Source organism: Macaca nemestrina, chromosome 6 (assembly GCF_043159975.1).
Source record: "Macaca nemestrina isolate mMacNem1 chromosome 6, mMacNem.hap1, whole genome shotgun sequence".
Taxonomy (NCBI): Eukaryota; Metazoa; Chordata; class Mammalia; order Primates; family Cercopithecidae; genus Macaca; species Macaca nemestrina.
In genome coordinates, this window is record NC_092130.1 from 45143957 (window position 1) to 45165283 (window position 21327).

At 40.3% G+C, this 21327-nt stretch overlaps 1 long non-coding RNA gene across 6 annotated transcripts in view; it reads right to left on the reverse strand.

Annotated features, from left to right (window-relative positions):
- The window catches only part of PITX1-AS1 (PITX1 antisense RNA 1), a 233434-nt gene that overhangs the window by 71795 nt on the left and 140312 nt on the right, over nucleotides 1–21327 (reverse strand). For all 6 annotated transcript variants that reach the window (XR_011624663.1, XR_011624664.1, XR_011624666.1 and 3 more), the window contains one exon: nucleotides 18670–18733. This is a non-coding gene — a long non-coding RNA (PITX1 antisense RNA 1). The remainder of the gene's footprint in view (nucleotides 1–18669; nucleotides 18734–21327) is intronic.

Below are 21327 nucleotides of genomic sequence, written 5' to 3' on the forward strand. Positions count from 1 at the left end.
ACAAGCTCTAGTCTGCAGCCCAGCCCTGCTGGAGAGGCCAGATGACCAATGAACTCTGAGTCCAAGGCCTGCCCCGGGGGCCCGCAGCTCCAGCCCCACCATACTCCCATCCCCAGGTGAATTCTCAAGCCTGGCAGGACCCCTGAGAAGGGAGAACCCAGAAAGAAAAGCTGTGAGGAGGCAGCACAGTCCTCATGCCAGATCCTCCGCACCACCTGTCTTGTCGTTCACTTTGTAGGCCCTTGTCCATTGGGAGCAACAACAGCTCCTTCCTGCCCATCTCCCATCCGTGCTGGGCATCCCTCGCCCACCCTTTCTCTCCCTCCTCCCTTCTCAGAGCTCGACTGGGCTGGCTCTTAATTGACCTGACAAAAACAGTCACCGGGGGAAGTCCTTGAAGTTGGGGATTTCAACAAAGCTAAACCACTAAATCCCACGGCCGCCAGCCTGTCTTCACAGCTTCTCTGGCTCTGCCAGAAATCACACTTACTCCCATGCAGAAACCACAGCCCTGGCGGCCTCAGTGTACTCCCGGCCCGCCCCCACCTCGGGCCACCTTATCAAGGCAGGCCAGCCCATCCTTTATCTGCCTGCCATCCCTAAGTGCTTCCATTCCCTGACAGGCCCCATAAAAGCTGGTAAAAGACAAAGCTGCCCCACTTTTGACATCACTGACTTCAAAGGCCCCGCATTAGGTGGGGTCGATCCAGATGCCTTGTCAAGTTAGGAGTGATGCTTGGTACTCCTGGGATGGCCCTGCTGGTCTGGGAATCACTCCGGGAGCCCCAGAGCTGCTCAATAAATGCACAGAAGTGGTTAACAGCATGGACTCTGGAGCCAAAGCAGCCTTGGTTCAAGTTCCAGCTCTGCAACTTGGTAACTGGGCAAGTCACTTACCCTCATAGACCTCAGTGTTTTCACCTGCCAAATGGGGCTAATGAAATTTTCCTATCTGATCCTCCAAACGTCACTGGGAAAGGTTTTACATGGTGCAGAGGGTGTGCTCCTGCATAGGGATGGCTGCTTCTCAGGGTCCCTGAGAGCCATCTTTATAGGGCCTTTGGTAGAAGAGAGAACTTTCCTTGCTGGAGTGCATCAGGAATGAATGAAAGAAAGGGCCTCAGCCACACGATATACATAGCATCCACTCCTAATTCCCCACCACATGCCCAGACCCATCAGAGTTCAGGCTCCAAAGCCCCTCATCCTTTAGTGACAAAAATCTGCCCCCTAAGGAATAGGGAGTTATTTAGTGGGTACAGGGTTTCAGTTTAGTAAGATGAAAGTGTTCTAGAAATGGATGCTGGTGATGGTTGCAAAACAATGTGAATATTTAATGTGAATGCGATTAATCCCACTGAACTATACACTTAAAAATGGTAAATTTTATGTTATGAATATTTTGCCACAACTGTTTGTTTTTTGAGATGGAGTCTTACTCTGTCACCCAGGCTGGAGTGCAGTGGCACAATCTGGGCTCACTGCAACTTCCGCCTCCTGGGTTCAAGCAATTCTCCTGCTTCAGCCTCCCAAGTAGCTAGGATAACAGGCGTACGCCACCACGTCTGGCTAATTTTTGTATTTCTAGCAGAGACGGGGTTTCACCATGTTGGCCAGGCTGGTCTCGAACTCCTGACCTCAAGTGATCCTCCCGCCTCGGCCTCCCAAAGTGCTGGGATTACAAGCGTGAACCACTGTGTCCAGCCAACAATTGTTTTTTTTTAAAAAGTCTGACTCCTCCACCTCCCCTCAGGTAGAGGAAAAAGTGGAGAGTAACAGAAATAAGGTGCTTAGCTCTTCCAAGGGAAGGCTGCATAAGGGAAGTCTGACAGCGGAAATGAAGCCCAAGCCAAAAGCTGCCTACCTGCTGCCAGCCCCCAAAACCATCTGTGGCCCCTTTAGCCCCCTGTCTAGAAGTTGACCGCATGAGCATAGGCAAGAGGAGCTCTTCGGGAGGGGGACATCTGTCATGCTCACTGCCCGCCTCCCAGAGGCCTGGGAGTCCAATCCTGCCTGGCCACGCCCAGAAACAGTGGCTGCTCCGGACCCCTGCTCCAGGCCCTCAATACAAAGAAATAAGTGCAGAAAGGGGAAGAGGGAAGAGGGAATTAAGTCATCCTCAGCTTTCTCCCAGGTTTCACTGAGAAGAATCAAGGCACTTTTTGGGCCCACTGCCCAGAGACAAAATAGGAGATGAAAATATTTATTTGTTCCTAAGGCTCCAGCAATCCCAGGCTGAAAAGCCCACCTTGGTTGTAACTTACTGCAGCTCGGCTGCTTCCAAGGTAGGCCCTCCCCACAGGCGGCCTCCCTCTCACTTGGCTCTTGGGGAAGAAGTTCCACTGCCCCACTGGGTGGGGGGAAAAAGTGGGATCCCTGTCCCAACAGAAACTGAATCTATTAAATGAGAATTATCCCCTATTGGCATCAGGGAGTCATAAATAGCCCAGCCGCCCCAGTTGAATCACCAGAGCTAGCACTGTGTCAGCGTTTCTGTATAAACCAGGGCTTGCTCGGGGATTAGCTCACAGCCATAAAAAATTTGCTCCAGGCTGAAACTTGGCCTAAAGAAAATCTCAGCCCGAGAGTAGACACCGAAAAGAAAGCTAGGCGACACCGCCCCCGAGCCTCCTGAGGACAAGGGTGCCAGTGACCAGGACCTCTTACATTGGGCTCTGTGGTCACTAGCACAGAAGAAGCCAGTGGTGTCGTGCACCAGTTGGGGTTGTCATAGTTCAAAATTTGGGTTGTTTTTATTTTTCAAGCTAAAAGAAGGGGTATTTTCTGCTTTGAGAACTTTGAACAGATCTGACTTTCAAAATGTGTATTCCAAACCCTCCTCTTTTCCCTCTGACAGTAAAGTATCAAGCAAAAAGAGATTTACCTCAGCAGGCAGCCAGTGCCCGTGTTGTTTCCTGGGACACTGTTGGGACAGTGGGTGCTGCCTCCACCCCAAAGTTTTGAAAGCAAGGCCTAGGAACCCAATAGATCAGAAGGGTAGAGTAACTCCATATGGGACACAGGCGTACTCAGTGGGAAAAGGATGTTTTGTTTTGTATTTTTTCTCCCCTATGAATGGTCAGTCTAATACCATCTATTAAATAAAGCCAGGCCTTTCCACATTCCATGTACATAAATAACTTCCTGGTGGATTCATGATCTAAATGAAAAGAAAAACTGTTAAAAATATTTGAACAAATTTAAAAGAATGTATATGTACAGCCAGAGTAGGAAAAGCTTCATAAGTCATTTTTTAAAAGTCATGAAGAAAGAGAATGTTTTAATATTTAGACAATATAATTAGTTTTATATTTTTAGGAAGCCAGATTTGTCAAAGATAAAATTAAAACAATAGATGGGAGAAAATATTTGCAATATATATGGCAAAGGGTTTATATACTGTCATAATAAAGGACTCCTACAAATTAATAAGAAAAAGGAAAGAATAGCAGAAAAATAGACAAAAAACATGAAACGGCAATTTAAAGAAGATAAAATGTAAGTTGCCAACAATGACAAGATGTGAAACTCCACTGGTAGGTAGGAAATATAAATCAAAACAAATGTGAACCACCAGATGGACAAAATTAAAACAGATTGGTAATGCCCAGTGCTAGTAAGGGTATGGGGAAATAGGAGGTCTCATTCACCACTAAATGTGATGAATTGCCACAACCTTTAGGAAAGGTATCTGACTTTTTTTTCTTTTAGATGGAGTCCCACTGCGTCACCCAGGCTAGAGTATAGTGGCGCAATCTCGGCTCACTGCAACCTCCGCCTCCCAGGTTCAAGCAATTCTCTTGCCTCAGCCTCCCGAGTAGCTAGGATCACAGGTGCCTCCCACCACACCTGACTTTGTGTGTGTGTGTGTGTGTGTGTATTTTTAGTAGAGACTGGGTTTCACCATGTTGGCCAGGCTGGTTTCGAACTCCTGACCCCAAGTGATCCACCTGCCTGGGTCTCCCAAAGTGCTAGGATTACAGGCATGAGCCACTGCACGCACCCAGCCAGCATCTGGTAAAATTTAAAATACCTGCAGTCTCACTTTTAGGAATATGTCCTATAGACCATACCTATAAGAATGCTTATTGCAGCTTTATTTGTTACGGCCAAAAACTAAAAATGATTGTCTACCAGTTAAAATGTTGAAAAAATTATGTCTGTGCTATTGAATATAAATAAACAGCTATTAGGAAAAAAAGAATATTAACATTTACTAACATAGAAAAATGATAGAATTTTTCATTTTTAATTTCTCATATAACACATTCTCCTTTAACATCTTCTGCTTTATTAGCAAGTTTATCTCTTTTTCATATTATTCTTTTATATCCCTTCATATTTTTCAAAAGTTTTTCGTAGGTATCTGAAGGTTTGAATTTGCCCACGCCCCTTCCTGATAGGGGAGAGGTTTTTCAGCAAGTTTACTAGCTAATGTAATACCACGATGTGGCATTCATTTAAAAGCAATGTAAGAATGTAATGTTTAGCAGGAGCAAATTTTTATTTTTTTAAAGTAGGAAAAAGGTAAAATCTCTAAATATGCACCTATATTTTTATTTAAGTTTTTGCATGAAGAAAGGCATAGAGGTAATCACCATTTACTGTTGACACTGTAACTTCAGGGGGATGGGATTGAAAAGGGGACTCACAAACTATCGATTTTTTCTTTATCCATCTTTATGCTGGGTTTGGCTTTTTATAGCAAACATATATTAGTTTCATAATATTTTAAGTAGGAAAGTTTTCAATCACACCAAAACACAAAGTTTACTGGTAAAGGGGAAGTGGTTGCAGAACCTCAAGGCATGCTTACTATTAATAAATACTATGGCGTACACTCGTCAATAGCCACTAAGGAGCAGCCAGAGAAGTGGCACAGCTTCTACACCCAGGAGTTCACAGACAAGTAGGGGAGACCAAATACATGATGCTTTGAGAGAACAATTTTTAAAATCCATAGGGTACAGAGGCAGACAAGATATGAGCCTCAGATATGAGGGCTTCATGGTAGAGGCTTCTAAGGTCTTGAGAATGGGAGGACATGGATAAATGGGGGATTAGGGCCGTGCAAGAGATAATGACGGCATAAACAAAAGATCTCTGGATCTGAATGAGGTAAGGAGAAGCCAAGGGCCTAAGGAAGGGCCTGGCACACAGCAGATGCTCAATAATGCTTCCCAAGCTCTGCCTGGCAAACTTCCTACTCTTCAGAAGGTGGCACTGGTAAAAAGAGTTTGCACATCAGTCTGAAAACCGCCTCTGCAAGGGACTTCTTTTGGTTTCCCTTTAAGGGACTGGTTCTCTAGGGAATGATTCACAATCAGACCTCCCTCTGCCCCGAAATGCTGAGCCAAAGGCAGGCTCTCTGCATGTCTGGGAGCCCCACCAGGGAAACACAAGCCTGAAAGACTCACTTCTAGGGTCACAGGAACAGTATTCACGCTGGGGCCCAGCCACGGTCAGTTCCCACAGCCACCCCCAACTCCAGGTCAATTCACCCCCACCAAAACACACAGTCAGTTGCTATCATCCCAGGTATTAAAGTTCCCGGAGAGCAGCAACCACATGTGTCTGCTCGCTCTTCTACGTCCAATGCCTGGCCAGAGTGGGTGCTCAGGGAACACACACTGAATTAATGTCTGTTGAGAGAGTTGGTCTTTGCAGCTGAAACCTCTGACTTTTCTCTTTGGTCTCCGGCAGAGGGATACTACCACCAGGGTCTGGGAAGTAAGAAGTGGAATCTGGGGGTTACAAGACTGATAAACAATGTTTTGTTTTTAGGGACCAAAAGAAAATAGTGACCCACAGCAATATTCTTAAGAGAGTATTTGAACTACGGAAGAGGGCAGGCTATGTGTTATATTTTCCATGAGGAAGGAGGAGAGGGGAGAGTTTGCAAATTATTTTCACTGGAGGCACAAGCAAGCAGTCTATTTCACATGTGATTTCTAAAGGAGGAACAAGGAAAGAGGGCGGTTTTCCCACAAGCACTTCCTTAGTGAAAAGCGTGGCAGTTTATGTGTTTCAAGCCCAGGAATATCTTGGTGGGGTTTTGATCTGAGATTGCTCAGGAACAGCAAGGCTGGCCCTGAAGTGAGACTCATCCCTTCCTGCCAGTCCCATCTCTCAGCCTTCAGACTGTTCATTCCTAAACAGGAGGTGGGCAGGCCTCCTTGCGAATCCCCAGGAGAATCATGCCCCCAGCTCCGTCCCCATCTCCAGTTCACAACTGGAGGTATTCACATAATCCTGCTCAGCCTACGCCACTTCACTGTCCTAACAGGGTGCAAGAAGGACAGACAGGAGCTCCCAGGCATACAATAAAGGGCTCATCCAACCCACCCCCTTATAAATTCTAGCTCAACACCAGAGTGTTGAGTGTCCACTCAGCATTAAGCCCCACGCAAGGAAAATCTGCTCACGGACTCCGAGCTGGCAATCCCCAGTCTGAGACGTGTGGCTTCCCTCCCAGAACCCACGAGAGTGACGGCTCATTCTTCCTTCTGAAGCACTCACTGCTTCTCCCAGAACACCAAGGGACTGGCTCTCTCCCTTCGTTTCAAAATCTTTGGTTTTAAAAATGTTTGCTTTCTGCTCAGAGGTACCAAGATCTCTTCATTCATTCAGCAGATATTTAGCAAGTGCTTTCTATGAGCCAGGCTGTGATCTCCACGGTGAGGAGGTAGCAGTGAAGAAAAGAGACAAAAATCCCTACCTTTCGGGGCTTAAACTGTAGCAGAGGAGGCAGAAAGAAAATCTAATTAATAAAGACGTCATTTACCTAAGTGCTCTAAGATCAAGCCAGGCCCAGGCGTGCCGGGGTGGGAAGGGATCATGTTCAACCGGGTGGTCGGGAGGTTCCTTCCCAGCTCCTGCCTGTCCAGCCTTTATCTTCCTGCCGAGATGGTGTTATTATGGTTCCCAAATGTTTGAGGTTCAAGTGAAGAGTTCATCTGTAATGGGATTATTTCTCGCCCTGTTTGCTTTCATTACAGACCCACTCTCTCCAAGCATGAGAATCTAACCTTACCGAAAGCATATTTTGGTAATCTGATATAAACTAAATTTAAACTTTGACCTCCAACAATAAAAACGCTACTTTCCTTCTCTGAAGACCTGAAATTCAGATTAAGGGCCTGCCAGCTTCACTTTCCGGGTTTCTAACTGACTTCTAATTAGATTCTAAGCTTTACTCAGAAGGGGCTGGGGACAGGCCGGGGCCCATGGTGGACGGCAGCCAACTGGCCTGGTTTCTCCTCATTCTGATTAGAAGTCAGATGCTTCTCGCTTTCCCACACCCCGGATCCTGTTTTTTTGGTGTTGTCACAGAGTACCAAGTTAGTGCAGAAAACTCAAAATAAAATTGCTGTCACAAGCTACATTGCAAATTTGCTCTGATCCCGTTTTGCACGAACTGCTTTAATCCTGCTGCGGGTAAAGGTTAAGTATGAGCTTACTCAAATCTGCCCCCACGTCATGTTCTAATTCCTATAGGTTATCTTAGTTAGAAATTAAGGCAAGCAACTGTGAGTCCACTTGGGGGCTGTCTGCAGCCAGGGCTGCTCCCTTCATCTAAGCCTTCAACAGCCTCGCCTGCCACCCTACTCGTGAACAATTTTCTGTTTTTCAGAGCTTGGCATTCATATGTTGTTCAGGTTTGATATAAACAAAATTAATGCCATGCATTTCTTTTTTTTTTTTTTTTTAAGAAAGAAATTAAATAAATGTCACAGTCTGGACCAGAATAAGCAACTGAAAATTCAAATTCAGGGATGTCCTACATTAATAACTATTCACCGAGGAAGCATTTCCTGTTTATACATTGAGCTAATGAGAATCCATCACTCCTGTCAAATACACTGAACACCAAATTCAAATGTCAAACCAAATGTAAGAGGTCACACATTTCCTTTGCTAACTAAAAGTGTAATTCATAAATATTATTGCTACCAAACCCTCCATCTACAACATTTGTTTAGAAATATGCACATGTAATATAAATTGTGATTAAGTTAAATGGGTATATTATTTCCTGTTTTAAGGGCTAACAGCAGCATGAATTATGCTTTACTGCAAAGAAGGGCTCAAGTCACAAGCGGGTCTGCTCGAGCCCAGCCCCACATTTTACGCCCCCAGATTGTTTTTTGCACGTTCATTCATAAATACTTTACATTACCCAGCCGTACTGATAACTTTCACTTCTGCTGCCTTATAAAACAGCTCTTACTATTGAAAAGGTCAGCTAAATGGACGTAAACTTTGTATCTAGCTACACTTAAAAATAAAAGTGGAAAAACAAGATTTACAAAGCCAGGGTCTTCATTTACCTCCGTAAGCATAGTACCAGGATTCAAATTAAACTGAAACTTCACATCTGTGGCATGATTTAGTGAGATGAGAATTGTTAGCCTGGGAAGTAACAACACAGCATTTTAACTTCTAAAATTACCAGGGAGTAGAGAAACAATTGGGAAGTGACCATTCGTTCCATTTTTGTCAGCAAATAAATTCAACTAATATCCTTAGTTCAAAAAACCTGTATACACATTAATATTTGTATTACTTTAGGAGAACAAAATGTATTCTAGCAAGGAAAACAAGGAAAGCAGAAAAAAACAGAAATAGATTCTCACCTAACAACCTGATAGGGAAATGTCCTCGTGGCATTCAAATAAAAGGATGAAAAAAAAAAAAGAAAGACCAGAATCAAAACTGACTCTTCCTGGTCATGCTCCAGCAGTTTAAGAAAGGTGTATAGTTTCATCCCCCACACCACCCCCAAAAATTATTACCAGTGACCAAAAAAAAAAAAAAAAAAAAAAGGCAAGCAAATAAACCCTACGCTCCCAGGCCTAGATTGAGAGGTCTTTTCCCTATAGGTAAGCAGGAGAGCTTTGCTCCAAAACCAAGCAGAGCCAAGCCAAATGAACCCCGCGTCCACATCAGCGAGGCCTCTGGCCAGGTCTCCCTGGGCCGAGCCTATGTGGAGGACAGCGGGTGGGTCAGGTGCTTCTCGGAGGAGCTCTGATTCATCACTGTGTTCCAAACCCTTCCAAAGGGGAGCCGACCTGACGCCATCGTGCCAGACGATTTTGCAATGAAACTAAGTCTTTGATGTCACAGACAGAGAGAGGGATAAGCTGGGCTCTTGAATAGATAACCGGGATGACTCCTATCTTTTGAAGTCTAGTGAAGAGTATTTCATAAACTCCAGATTTAGAAGCAGATAATTAACAGATACCATTGAGGCTTGTATCCGTGGCTACGGCTGTGACTGCTGCCCCATAGCCCAGAGGGACACCCTACCCATGTGCCACAAGGCAGGCAGGGGCCCAATCCTTACCTGCCCTGAAAGCTTAGGCTAAATGGGCAGATTTGGTTTTGAGAACAGGTGCTGCTGGAGAATAGATTTATTTACATGTAGCCTTCATTCAATATTTCAAATTAGACTTCTAATACTTTTATCCTAGCATGGTCCATCATACTATGATAGTTATATCGTCGGGTTATATTAAGTGTAGCAACTTCAAATTTGTTAATTGTGATTTGAAGTCCAGTGAAAGAAATCACTTTTATCTCACTTTTTTTAATAAAAGTATAATTTATATAAAGTGCTCAGGTCTTAAGTGTTCTGTTCAAACAGTTTTGATGAATACACGTAAAGACACAGGACATTTCTCACACTTCCCAGACAATCTCCCACCCCCAGAATCAACCACTGGTTTTAGTTCTATCATCGTAGGTTAGTTTTTCCTATTTTGGATTTTCTTATAAATGGATCCCATAGTATGCACATTTTCATAGGCAGCTTACGTCACTCATCATATATCTGAGATTCATCCATGATGGTATTAGTCGTTCATTCTATTATACTGCATGGTATCCCATTGCTGACTAAACCACAGTGTGTTTATCCATTCCTCACTCATGGACAACTGGGCTGTTTGCCAGTTTTTGATTTTTATGAATGAAACTGCTGTGAACATTCTTATACAAGGACCTTTGTGGAAATATATTTTCATCTCTCTCATATAAATACCTAGGAATAGAAATGCTGGCTATAGGTAAGTGTATTTTTAACTTTTAAAGGAAGTATTAGTTTTTCAAATTGGTTATACCATTTGACACTCCCACCAACAATGCATAAGAGTTCCAGTTCCTCCACATCCTCTCCCACTTCTAGTGTCATCAGTTTTTTTCACTTTAACCAACTTCTAGTTGATACCTAGTGGTAACTAACTATAATTTTAATTTGCATTTCCCCGATATCTAGTGGTTGGTATTTAAAACTTTTTCATGTGTGTATTGGCCATTTGTATATCTTCTTTAATGATATTTCTATTCAAGTTGTTTTGCCATTTTTAATTACATCGTTTGTCTTTTTATCATTGATTTGCAGGAATTCTCCATGTATTCCAAATGGAAGTCTTTTGTCAGACGTGTGTTGAGAAATCTGTGGCTTGCCTATTCATTTGTTTTAACAGTGTCTTTGATAAGCAGAAAGATTTAATTTTGTTGAAACCCAATTTATCAAGTTTTGCTTTTATGGCCTGTACTTTCCATGATTTCTTTAAGAAGTCTTTGCTACCTCAAGGTTACAAAAATACTCTGTTTTTTTTCTAGTAATTTTATCACTTTAGTGTTTACATTTAGATCAATGACCCATATTGAACTGATTTTTCTATATTATTAGAGGCAAGAACAAAGATTTTTTTCAAATTAATATCTAGTTGTTTCTGTACCATTTGTTGAAAAGATTTTCCTTCACTACTGAATTTCCTTGGCACCCTTGTCAAAAATCACTTTCCCATATATCTTGAGTCTATGCATGGACTCTATTTTGTTCCATTTATCTATTAACCCATCCTTTCATCCATACCACATTGTGTTGATTTGTGTAGTTATGTTGTCAGTCTTGTAGTCAAGTAGGGTAAATAGTCCAAATTTGTTCTACTTTTTCAATATTGTTTTGGCTATTCTAGGTCCTTTGCCTTTTCATATAAATTTTAAAATTACTTTGTCCAAGATAAAAGCTTGCTGGGATTTTATTTAGGATTGCTCAGTTTGGGAGAATTGACATCTTAATGTTGAGTCTTCTAATTCATAAACATGATATATCTCTTAATTTATTTAGGTCTTTAATTTCTCTCATCAATGTTATATAGTTTCCAGTCTTTTATATCTTTCATTAAATGTATCTTTAAGTAGCTGAATTTTTATGCTACAATTACTACTTTAACATTTTCGTTGTTAATTTTTCATTGCTAACATATGGAATTATAATTTAATTATATCCTGCAACACTGCAAAAATAAATTATTAGTTCTACTTATTTTTTAATCCCTTAGGAAACCCAAAGCAATCTACAGATTCAATGCAATCTCTATCAAAATACCAATGGCATTCTTTACAGAAATAGAAAAAACAATTCTAAAATGTATATGGAATCACAAAACTATCCTGAGCAAAAAGAATAAAACTAGAGGAGTCATGTTACCTGACTTCAAATTATACCACAGAGCTACCATAACTAAAACAGCATGGTACTGGCATAAAAACAGACAAATAAACCAATGGAACAGAATAGAGAACCCAGAAGCAAATCCACACACCTACAGAGAACCCATTTTTGACAAAGGTGTCAAGAACTTAAACAAAGACGACAGTCTTTTCAATAAACGGTGCTGGGAAAATTGATATCCATATGCAGAAGAATGAAACAAGACCCCTATCTTTTGCCATATACAAAAATAAAATCAAAATAGATTAAAGACTTAAATTTAAAACCTCAAACTATGGAACTACTACAAGAAAACACTGGGGAAACTCCTCAGGACATTGGTCAGGGCAAAAATTTCTTGAATAATACACCACAAGCACAGGCAACCAAAATAAAAATGGACAAACTTTATAGTTAAGAAAACTTCTGCACAGCAAAGGAAACAATCAACAAAGTGAGAAGACAACTCACAGATGGGAGAAAATACTTGCAAACTACTCTCTAACAAGAGATTAATAGCCAGAATATATAGGCAGTTCAAACAACTCTATAGGAAAAATTCTAATAATCTGCTTTTAAAATGCGCAAAAGATCTGAATAGACATTTCTCAAAAGAAGACATACACATGGCAAACAGTCATATGAAAAAGTGTTCAACATCATTGATTATCAGAGAAATGCAAATTGACACTACAATGAGATAGCATCTAACCCCAGTTAAAATGGCTTATATCCAAAAGACAGGCAGTAACAAATGCTGGCAAGGATGTAGAGAAAAGGGAACTCTTATACACTGTTGGTGGGAATGTAAATTAGTACAACCACTATGGAGAACAGTTTGGAGGTTCCTCAAGGAAACTAAAAGTGGAACTACCATATGATCCAGCAATCCCACTGCTGGGTGTATATACCCAAAAGAAAGTAATCAGTATATCAAATAGATATTTGCATTCCCATGTTTGTTGCAGCACTGTTCACTATAGCCAACATTTGGAAGCAACATAAGTGTCCATCAACAGATGAGTAGCTAAAGAAAATGTGGTACAGTAGTATTCAATCATAAAAAAAAGGAATGAGATTCTGTCATTTGCAACAACATGACATGAATGGAACTGGAAATCATTACACTAACTGAAATAAGCCAGGCACAGAAAGACACACATTGAATGTTTTCACTTATTTGTGGGATCTCAAAATAAAAACAATTGAATTCATGGAGATAGAGAGTACAGAGATGGTTAACAGAGGCTGAGAAGAGTAGTGGGAGGGTAGGGGGAAGTGAAGATGGTTAATGGGTACCAAAAATTGTTAGAATGAACAAGACTTAGTATTGGATAACACAAGAGGGTGACTATAATCAATAATAATTTAATTGTACATTTAAAAATAACTAAAAGAGTATAATTGGATTGTTTGTAACACAAAGGATAAATGCTCAATGGGATGGATACCCCATTTTATAGGATTATGCATTGTAGCCTGTACCAAAACATCTCATGTACCCCATAAATATATACACCTACTATATACCCACAAAAATTAAAATAATTTTTTTAAAGTTAAGAATTCCTTAGGAATTTCTCTGTACGAAATCATGTCACTTGTAAGACAATTCTATATCTTCCTTCCCAATCTATATATCCTTTATTTCTTTTTCTTATATTATTGCTTTGTCTAAGACTCCAAGTTAAATGCTGAAGATAAGTTGTAAGAGAGACCTCCTTGCCTTGTCTCCAATCTGTGGAGGAAGGCATTCAATCACCAATAAGTATGTCAGCCATAGATTTTTTTGTAGATGTTATTTGGCAGATTGAAAAAAGTTTCTTCATTCTTAGTTTGCTGAGAGTTCTTATCCAGAATGGATGTTGGGATTTATCAGTTTCTCTTTCTACATCAAAATGACCTTATAATTTTTCTCCTTTAATAAGTTAATGTGGTAAATTATATTGCTTTTTTAAATGTTATACAACCTTACATTCCTGAGATAAACCCTACTTTATCTTTTTCTTTATATTATGGGAATTTGTTAATATTTTGTTAAGGATTTTTATCATCAAAGATTTAGTTATGATAATGAGAAAACTTTGGTTTATAACTTTCTTTTCTCTAATTTCCTTGTATGATTTTGGTATCAAGGTAATTCCAGTCTCATATAATGTGTTGGAAAGTATTCACTAACACTCTATTTTCTGAAAGAGTTGGTGTCGAATTGATATTATTTCTTCCTTAAATATTTGAAACAATTTGCCAGAGAAACTAGCTGGGCCTAGATTTCTGTTTGTGGAAAGTTTTTAAAATTACAAACCCAATTTATTTAATGAATATAGGGTTTATATTTCCTATTTCTTCTTGGGTCCATTTTGTTATGTTTTTCAAGGAATTTGTCCCTTTCATCCAAATCGTTGAATTAATTGGCATAAAGTTATTTATAATATGACTACACTATCCTTTTAAGGTCTGTAGGCTATTTAGTGATGTCTCTTCTTTTATTCTTGATATTGGTAATTTGTATCTTCTGACTTTTTATCTTCAGTAGTTTTCCTAGGTGTTTATCAAATTTTATTAATCTTTTTAGCAAACCAATTTCAGTTTTTGCTGATTTTCTCGATTTTTTGTCTCCTGTTTTATTGCTTTCTACTCTGATTATGGTTAACTCATCTCTTTTAGCTTTTTAAGGTGGAAGCAAAGTTCATTGATTTTATACCTTTCTTATTTTCTAATACGAGCATTTAAAGCTGTACATTTCCCTTTAAATTTTGTGTATGCCAAAGATTTTTATTTTCATTATTATCAAATTTTGATTTTCATTATCAAAATATTTTCTTTATCATTAAATTTAAAATATTTTCTAAATTCCCTCATTTCTTCTGTGACTCATGGTTTATTTAATCATGTGTTGTTTAATTTCCAAACATTCAAATAATTTTTCTAGGTATCTTGTTGTTATTGATTTCCACTTTACATTTGATTGTGTTCAGAGAATATACTTAGAAATTCAATCTAAGAAGTTTATTGAGACTTGTTTTATGATCCAGTTCATGATCTCTTTTGAGAAATGCTTCACATGCATTAGAGAAATATGTGTGTTTTGCTTCTGTTGGGTGGAGTAATCTAAAAATGTCAATTAGATCAGGTTATCAGCAGTGTTGTTCAAATCTTCCATACACTCAACTAATTTTTCAGTGTATTAATTACTGAGAGAGGGTATATTAAATTCTTCAGCTATTATTGTATATGTATAGTGTCCTTTAATTTTATCCATTTTTGCTTCATGTATGTTGGAACTTTGATATTAGGTACAAAAACTTTGGGGATTTTTATGTGGTCTTGATTAATTAAGCCCTTAATACCATGATAATATGTTTCTGATATCTTTGTGTCAACTTGAAGTCTACTTCACCTGATATTAGTTTCATCTGTTTTCTTACGCACAGTATTTGCAGGTTATCTTTTTCAAATACTTTACTTTCAACCTGTTTGTGTCTTTATATTTAAAGTGTATTTCTATAGTTGAGTCTTGCATTTTTATCCAGTCTGACAATTTCTGCCTTTTAATTGGGAAGATCAATCTCTTTATATTTAATGCAATTATCTATTTTGATTTTAAACCAAATTTTGGTTTGGTTTTTATCTTTTACGCTCTTTGTTTTTATGTTCCTATTATTTTTAGGATGAAATATATTCTTAGTATTTCATTTTAGCTCCTCTACTGACATTTTAGTCATGCCTCTTTGAATTATTTTTAGTGATTTTTCTACTGACTGCAATCTTTACCTTTAATTCATTACAGTTTGCTTTCAAAAAAATATTCTATTACTTCATGAGCACTTTACAGTTCCCCCATCCCTTTATGTTATCACTTTCATTCTAAAATACTATTAATCTCCATGTTCCTTTGTTATTTTTACTTTAAATGGCCAATTATCTTTAAAAAGTTTTAAAACTACTTTTTATATATAGACCTATTCACTCTTTCTGATGTTTTCCATTCATGCAAGTTCTTCCTGTAGGACCAGGTTTCCATCTGAAATCATTTTCTTTCAGCCTACAGAACTCTTTTTAGCATCTCCTAGAGATGGCTTCTTTCTGGTTTTGTCAGCTTGAAAATGTCTTCAATTCACTTTTATTTTTAAATGATATTTTTATTGGATATAGAATTATAGGTTGACAAGATCTTTTGTTTTTTCCTGTAGCAAGCCAAAACTGACATACTTTATCCTTTGTTTTCAGCAATTTGACTGATTCCGCTTGGGATTCTCTAAGCTTCTTGGTAAGGCTTATATTTACCCTTTAGTTTTGGAAAATGTTTTATTCTTTTATCTTTGAATATTTTTTCTGTCATGTTCTCTCTCACCTTCTTCTTCTAGGACTCTAATTATATATAAGACATTTGATATTATACCATAGAACTCAGATACTATTTTTTTTCATTCTTTTTTCTTTTTGTTTCAGATTGGATCATTTCTATTGATGTATCTTTAAGTTTTTTTCTCCTGTGTCCAATTTTCTAATAATTTCATTGACAGAATTTTTCATGTCTAACATCATTTTTTTCATTTTTTAGCATTTCTATTTAGATCTTTTTTTATATAGTTTTCATACCTCTGCTGAAAATCCCCATGGTGCCTACCTTTTCCACACTGGATCCTGCAGCATATTTATCTTAGCTACTTTACAGTCCCTGTCTGATAATTGCAACATTTGGGCCAGCTTTGGTCTGGTTCTATTGACTATGTTGTGTCTTGACAAGCGATCATATCATTGTTCATTTGTTTGCTTGGGGGTGTGTATGTGTTTGGTAAGTTTATATTGAATGCAACACATTGTATGTAAAAAATAGTAGCAATGAGGCAAATACATCAAAAGATGGAGAATTGTCTTCCTCTATCAGTCTGTTAATGCGGGAAGCTTACTATCTAATCTGTATTTGAGCTGGGTTTGCACTTTGCTATTGTTTTAGTTACATTCAATGCACTACAATCTTCAGATTCTCTTACTGGTGGACTATTGCTGTCTCCCACTTAGCATGAAGCCTAGTGTAATAGAGTTTCTCTCAATTCTCCTGTACCACCTTAGACTTCAGCAGGCTCTGCACTGTAGAAGAGGTCTCTCAACATTCCTGCCCCCTCCTACTGTTATACTACTGTCTGATGCCTAACACAAGGCCCACCATTCAGAAGGATTTATTTAGGCAGCCCTACATACCTGGGCCTTAGAGAGGATCACTCTTAGCTCTCCTTTCTCTTCCTCACATGACATTATCTCACACTCAGTGCAGAACCTTGAGCTTGGGTCGGTTTCTGGCCTTCACCCAGTGGTAGAGAACAGCTGCCTTATACTCAGTGCAAGATCCTGAGTAAGACCTGGTTTTCTGCCCCTTTCTCAGCAGCAGATAACCACTGACTCTTGCCCATGCATGGTCCATGAGGGTTTCTCTTGGTTTCCCTGCCCTAGCCTTAGTGTTGGGCAGGCCTTGTGTATACCTCTACCTCAGGTATGCACCTCCCAGAACTTCCAGTGGCAGATAACCTCTGCCTCTTACTCACAAAAGGTCAGGAGCATGGGAGGGATTTTATTAGTTCTCTTGCTACAGACAGGGAGGACCTGCACCACAAAGAGTTGTCTATCCTTTTACTCTGCCCCCAAATTTTTTGTGTAAGCTCTCAGTGGAAGCCAAAGGACAAGAGTGAGACACCCCTTGTGTCTGCAGCTTACAATAATTCTAAACCGTTATGCTAGCCCATACTTGGCTCTTAAAACATGATTACAATTTCAGTTGTTTTCTTATTACCATCTCTGATGGTTACCTCCTCCTCCTGCTGCTCTGCCCAGGGTAATTTCTTTGGAGGGGCTGCCATTCTTTTGATTTTAGTTCACTAGGTTACCTTGTGTCCTCAGGGCAGACTTTAAAATATGTGATTTTTTAAACTGTCTGGTTTGTTTTACTGTTAGGGTGGAAGCAATATTCTCTTGCATTTTGATATCCTATGTGGAAGCTCTCACTAAATATGAATATTAATAATCATCTCTCTCTTTTGGTATAAATTTATATGCTTCAAAACACACTTTTACTTTTTGTGCATTTATTCTTTTCTAATGAAATTGAAATGAAATCTCATCCTTCCCTCTTTGTCCCATAGCTCCTTGCACGAGGAGCTTAGTCACAGTTAAGTAAGGTAAAAAGCTTGTGAACAATCAGTCAAGGATTAGAATAACATTCGAATAATTATAATTACAAAGCAACAACAAAATTTGGTAGGGCACACAGCAGATAAAGCAGGTGTTTTATTTATGCATTATTTCATTTCTCAAAATTCATTGAGCTAGATGCTGCTTTCTAGGTGAGGAAATTTATGCTCAGAAAAATTAAACGACTTGCCCAAGACCACACAGCTGGTAATTGGAGACACTGGGACTTGAACCCATGCAGTCTACATTAAAGTTCACACTTTTAATCTCCATGTCATGAAGACATGAGTAAGGGGTTAAATGTTTACTTAAGCCAGATTTTCTTTCATTGATGATTTGACATCTGAGTTCTAACTAATTCATATAGCTCTCCATGCATTCAGGGCCAAAGCAACACTCACATATTTTTTTTTTTCCTCACACATCTTGCACAAGGAATTGCTGCTTCCAGACTTAATCTCACCAGAATGCCTTTACATCATTCTGCTGCCTTCAGGAGGTCCCTCTCCCCAGGCTACCTGCTCAACATAACAGGCGGAGGGCAAAGTTTGGATGGAGGTTGCAGAGTATGGCAGCAAAGCAATGCCCTAAAGCATACAGACGACTCCTCAGGCAAATGCAGACAGATGTGACTGTCCAGAGCAAACCTCTGAGGGGCTGGAGCCTTGACAGGTGGCCTGACTCCAGGAGAAAGTGGGGAGCCTTGGTGCACTGTGGGTCATCAGCTAATGCATCTAAAGGACGAAGTCATGATTTTAAGGGGACAGAAGGGAAAATTCATCTAACTCCATTTACAATTCAGCAGCATAATTTTCCAGACACATTGTCTAGAAACAGGGCGAGCTCTTTTTGAAGCAGCCTCTTGACTGTTCAAAGAAAGATTTCCCCAAGTCATTTTTAAAACTAGAGACATTGTCATTAGGGGAGAAGAGATCAAAAGCACCTTAATCTCCTCTATCAGCGGGCCAGCTACTTACCAAGTCTGAGAATGTTCCCCATGTGCTGCCTCCTGAGTCTGCCCCATAGTCCTGGGATTGGTACCTTGGATCGTAAAGAACAGAAATATGGTTTTACTTATGCAGGTCTCTATCTCTGGGAGATGCGTGGAATGATAACACAATGGCCCAATCAACGCCCACCCCAACGGCTGCACAAGGGTATTTCCAAATTCCTAATTGGGATAGCTGCGGTTGCTTTCTTTAAAGAGGGATCAAAACATTGAAATCCATCCAAGACCACTGCTATGTAACCTGAGAGTGGGGCAGCATTCATTAATGGGACATGCACAAGGCACTTGCCCTCATGTTCTTAAACAAGATTTCTTCAACAATCCTCAGGGAAAAGTGGGCCCTATGTCTCCAAGTGCCCCAAGAAGTCTCCTCTTGTATAAGAGGCTTACAATGCAGGCATACCTATAAAGGCTGTCTCTTATACCACCAGGCTGCTGCAAATTAAGGTTGCATTAATAGAAGAATGCTTTCAAGAATACAGGAGGTAAGGCCTTTCTTGCTTCTATGGGTAACTCATACAAGGGTATATGGCATTCGATGCCCCTGCACTTTAAAGTGAACTTTGCCCAATTAGAAGAAGGATCAGCACATGTGAGATTAGAGTGCAGCATAAAGAAGGTGTAAGTGTGAGTTAGAGTGTTAAGCAACAGCAGCAGAAATAAAAACACCAATAGGCTAAATTTGTCCAGATCTTACAACCATTCCATATGTCTTGATCCCAGACCTCCTGTCACCCTAAGCACCCAGTGCTGCTGTTGACTAATACCCTAACTCACACTCACACTTTCTTTACTCTGCACTGTCATCTCACCTGTGTGGATCCTTCTTCAACTAAACTGTGAGCTCCTTGAGGGCAAGGATGGTGGGTGATTAGTACACAGTGCCTGGCATGCTCAAGACGTATTTGCTGAATGAACAAATGAGCAGACAGACAGACAAACCAAAGGACTGCCTTGGGAGAATGAGACCTCAGATACTCATATCCATGGGATGAAGGGATGACCCTGGCCTGATCATGGAAGGGGTAATAAAATTCTGGCCTGCCTCCCAGAGAGATGCCAGAAGCAGAAGGATTAGGCTCTTCCCGAGTCTATAAGCAAGCTACATGCCCACTATATAAGCAAAGTCATATATGCCAAATCTGATGAAGCCAAATATAGGAGTCAAGTGCGGTCAGGAAGCTGTGGAACCTCAGGCAAACCCAGGCCAGGCTGTGCCTCTGCTTCCTCTTGCTGTAAATGACTAAGATCACAGCTAGCTCATCAGGGTTGCTGGATGTATTAGTCCGTTCTCACATTGCTATAAAGACACTCCCCAAGACTGAGTAATTTATTAAAAAAAAAAAAAAAAAAAAAGAAGAAGAAGAAGTTTAATTAACTCACAGTTCTGCATGGCTGGGGAGGCCTCCGGAAACTTACAATCATGGTGGAAGGGGAAGCAGGCATGTCTTACATGGCAGCAGGGGAGAGAAAGCATGTGAGAGTGCAGGGAAAACTACCATTTATAAAATCATCCGATCTCATGAGAATTCACTCACTATCATGAGAATGGTATGGGGGAAACTGCCCCCATAATCCAATCACTTCCCCTCCACCCTGGGACATGTGGGGATTACAGGTTCCTCCCTTAACACATGGGCATTACAATTCAAGATGAGATTTGGGTGGGGACACAGAATCAAACCATATTACTAGAAGAAGCAAATAAAATGCTATCAGTAAAGGGCACATTAAAAACTGTAAAGGGCCCTAAATGGGCAAGGACAGAAGACAGAGACAACAGAGATAAATGGCATTCTAGAAAGAGAGAACAGTCTGGCCTAGGATATGAGTGGGAGGTTGCAGGGAAGAGTTCTGGGACTGGCTGGGCCCAAGAGCACCCAAGCCCTTCACTTGAGGGATGGCCACCAGTTCATGGATGACATGAACCCAGTCAGGAGGCTGGTGCCAAAGGGAGGCTGACAGCGAAGCAGGAGAGAAGGGAGCATCTCTGCACAGGGCCTGGCGGCACGTGTGTCATGATCTGCATACCCAGGACAGTAGGGTGAAGCTACTGTTGCTGTACTGTTACCAACACAACACTGATAACACAACCAACCCCTCATAATTGTAGTCACCTCTTGCTTTGGCCACCAGGAGACTCACAGTCTAATTTGCAGCCTACCCCCAACAAAAGCACTGGATCTATGATGGCCTTTCTTCCTGCCTCCCCCACCCTACCCCTGCACCTTTCTTGTCAGACTGTAAGCTCCAGGAGGGCAGGAACCATGACTGTTTTTCTGTTCACTGCTGTACCTACAGAGCCAAGCACATGGTAAATCCTCAATATCCTTGCTGAGTGACCAACAACACTCCTATTTTCTTACGCTTCCTTTCCATTTGCCCCAGGTTCTTCTTATTTAATGTTTGTCCTGCTGCAGCATCTGTGTTTCTGAAAGCGACCACAGATCCTCTCTTGTACAAGGTGGGATATAAATAAATACATAAGGAAAAGAAGACATAACAAATAAAGAATCCATGGATGCACAATTCCCCCAAGCAGCTTATATAACAGCATGGCTCTGCTGACCTGCCCCCACCCTTTCTAGAGGCAAGCGAGGCAGGTGCAGTTGCAGAAGACACTGTT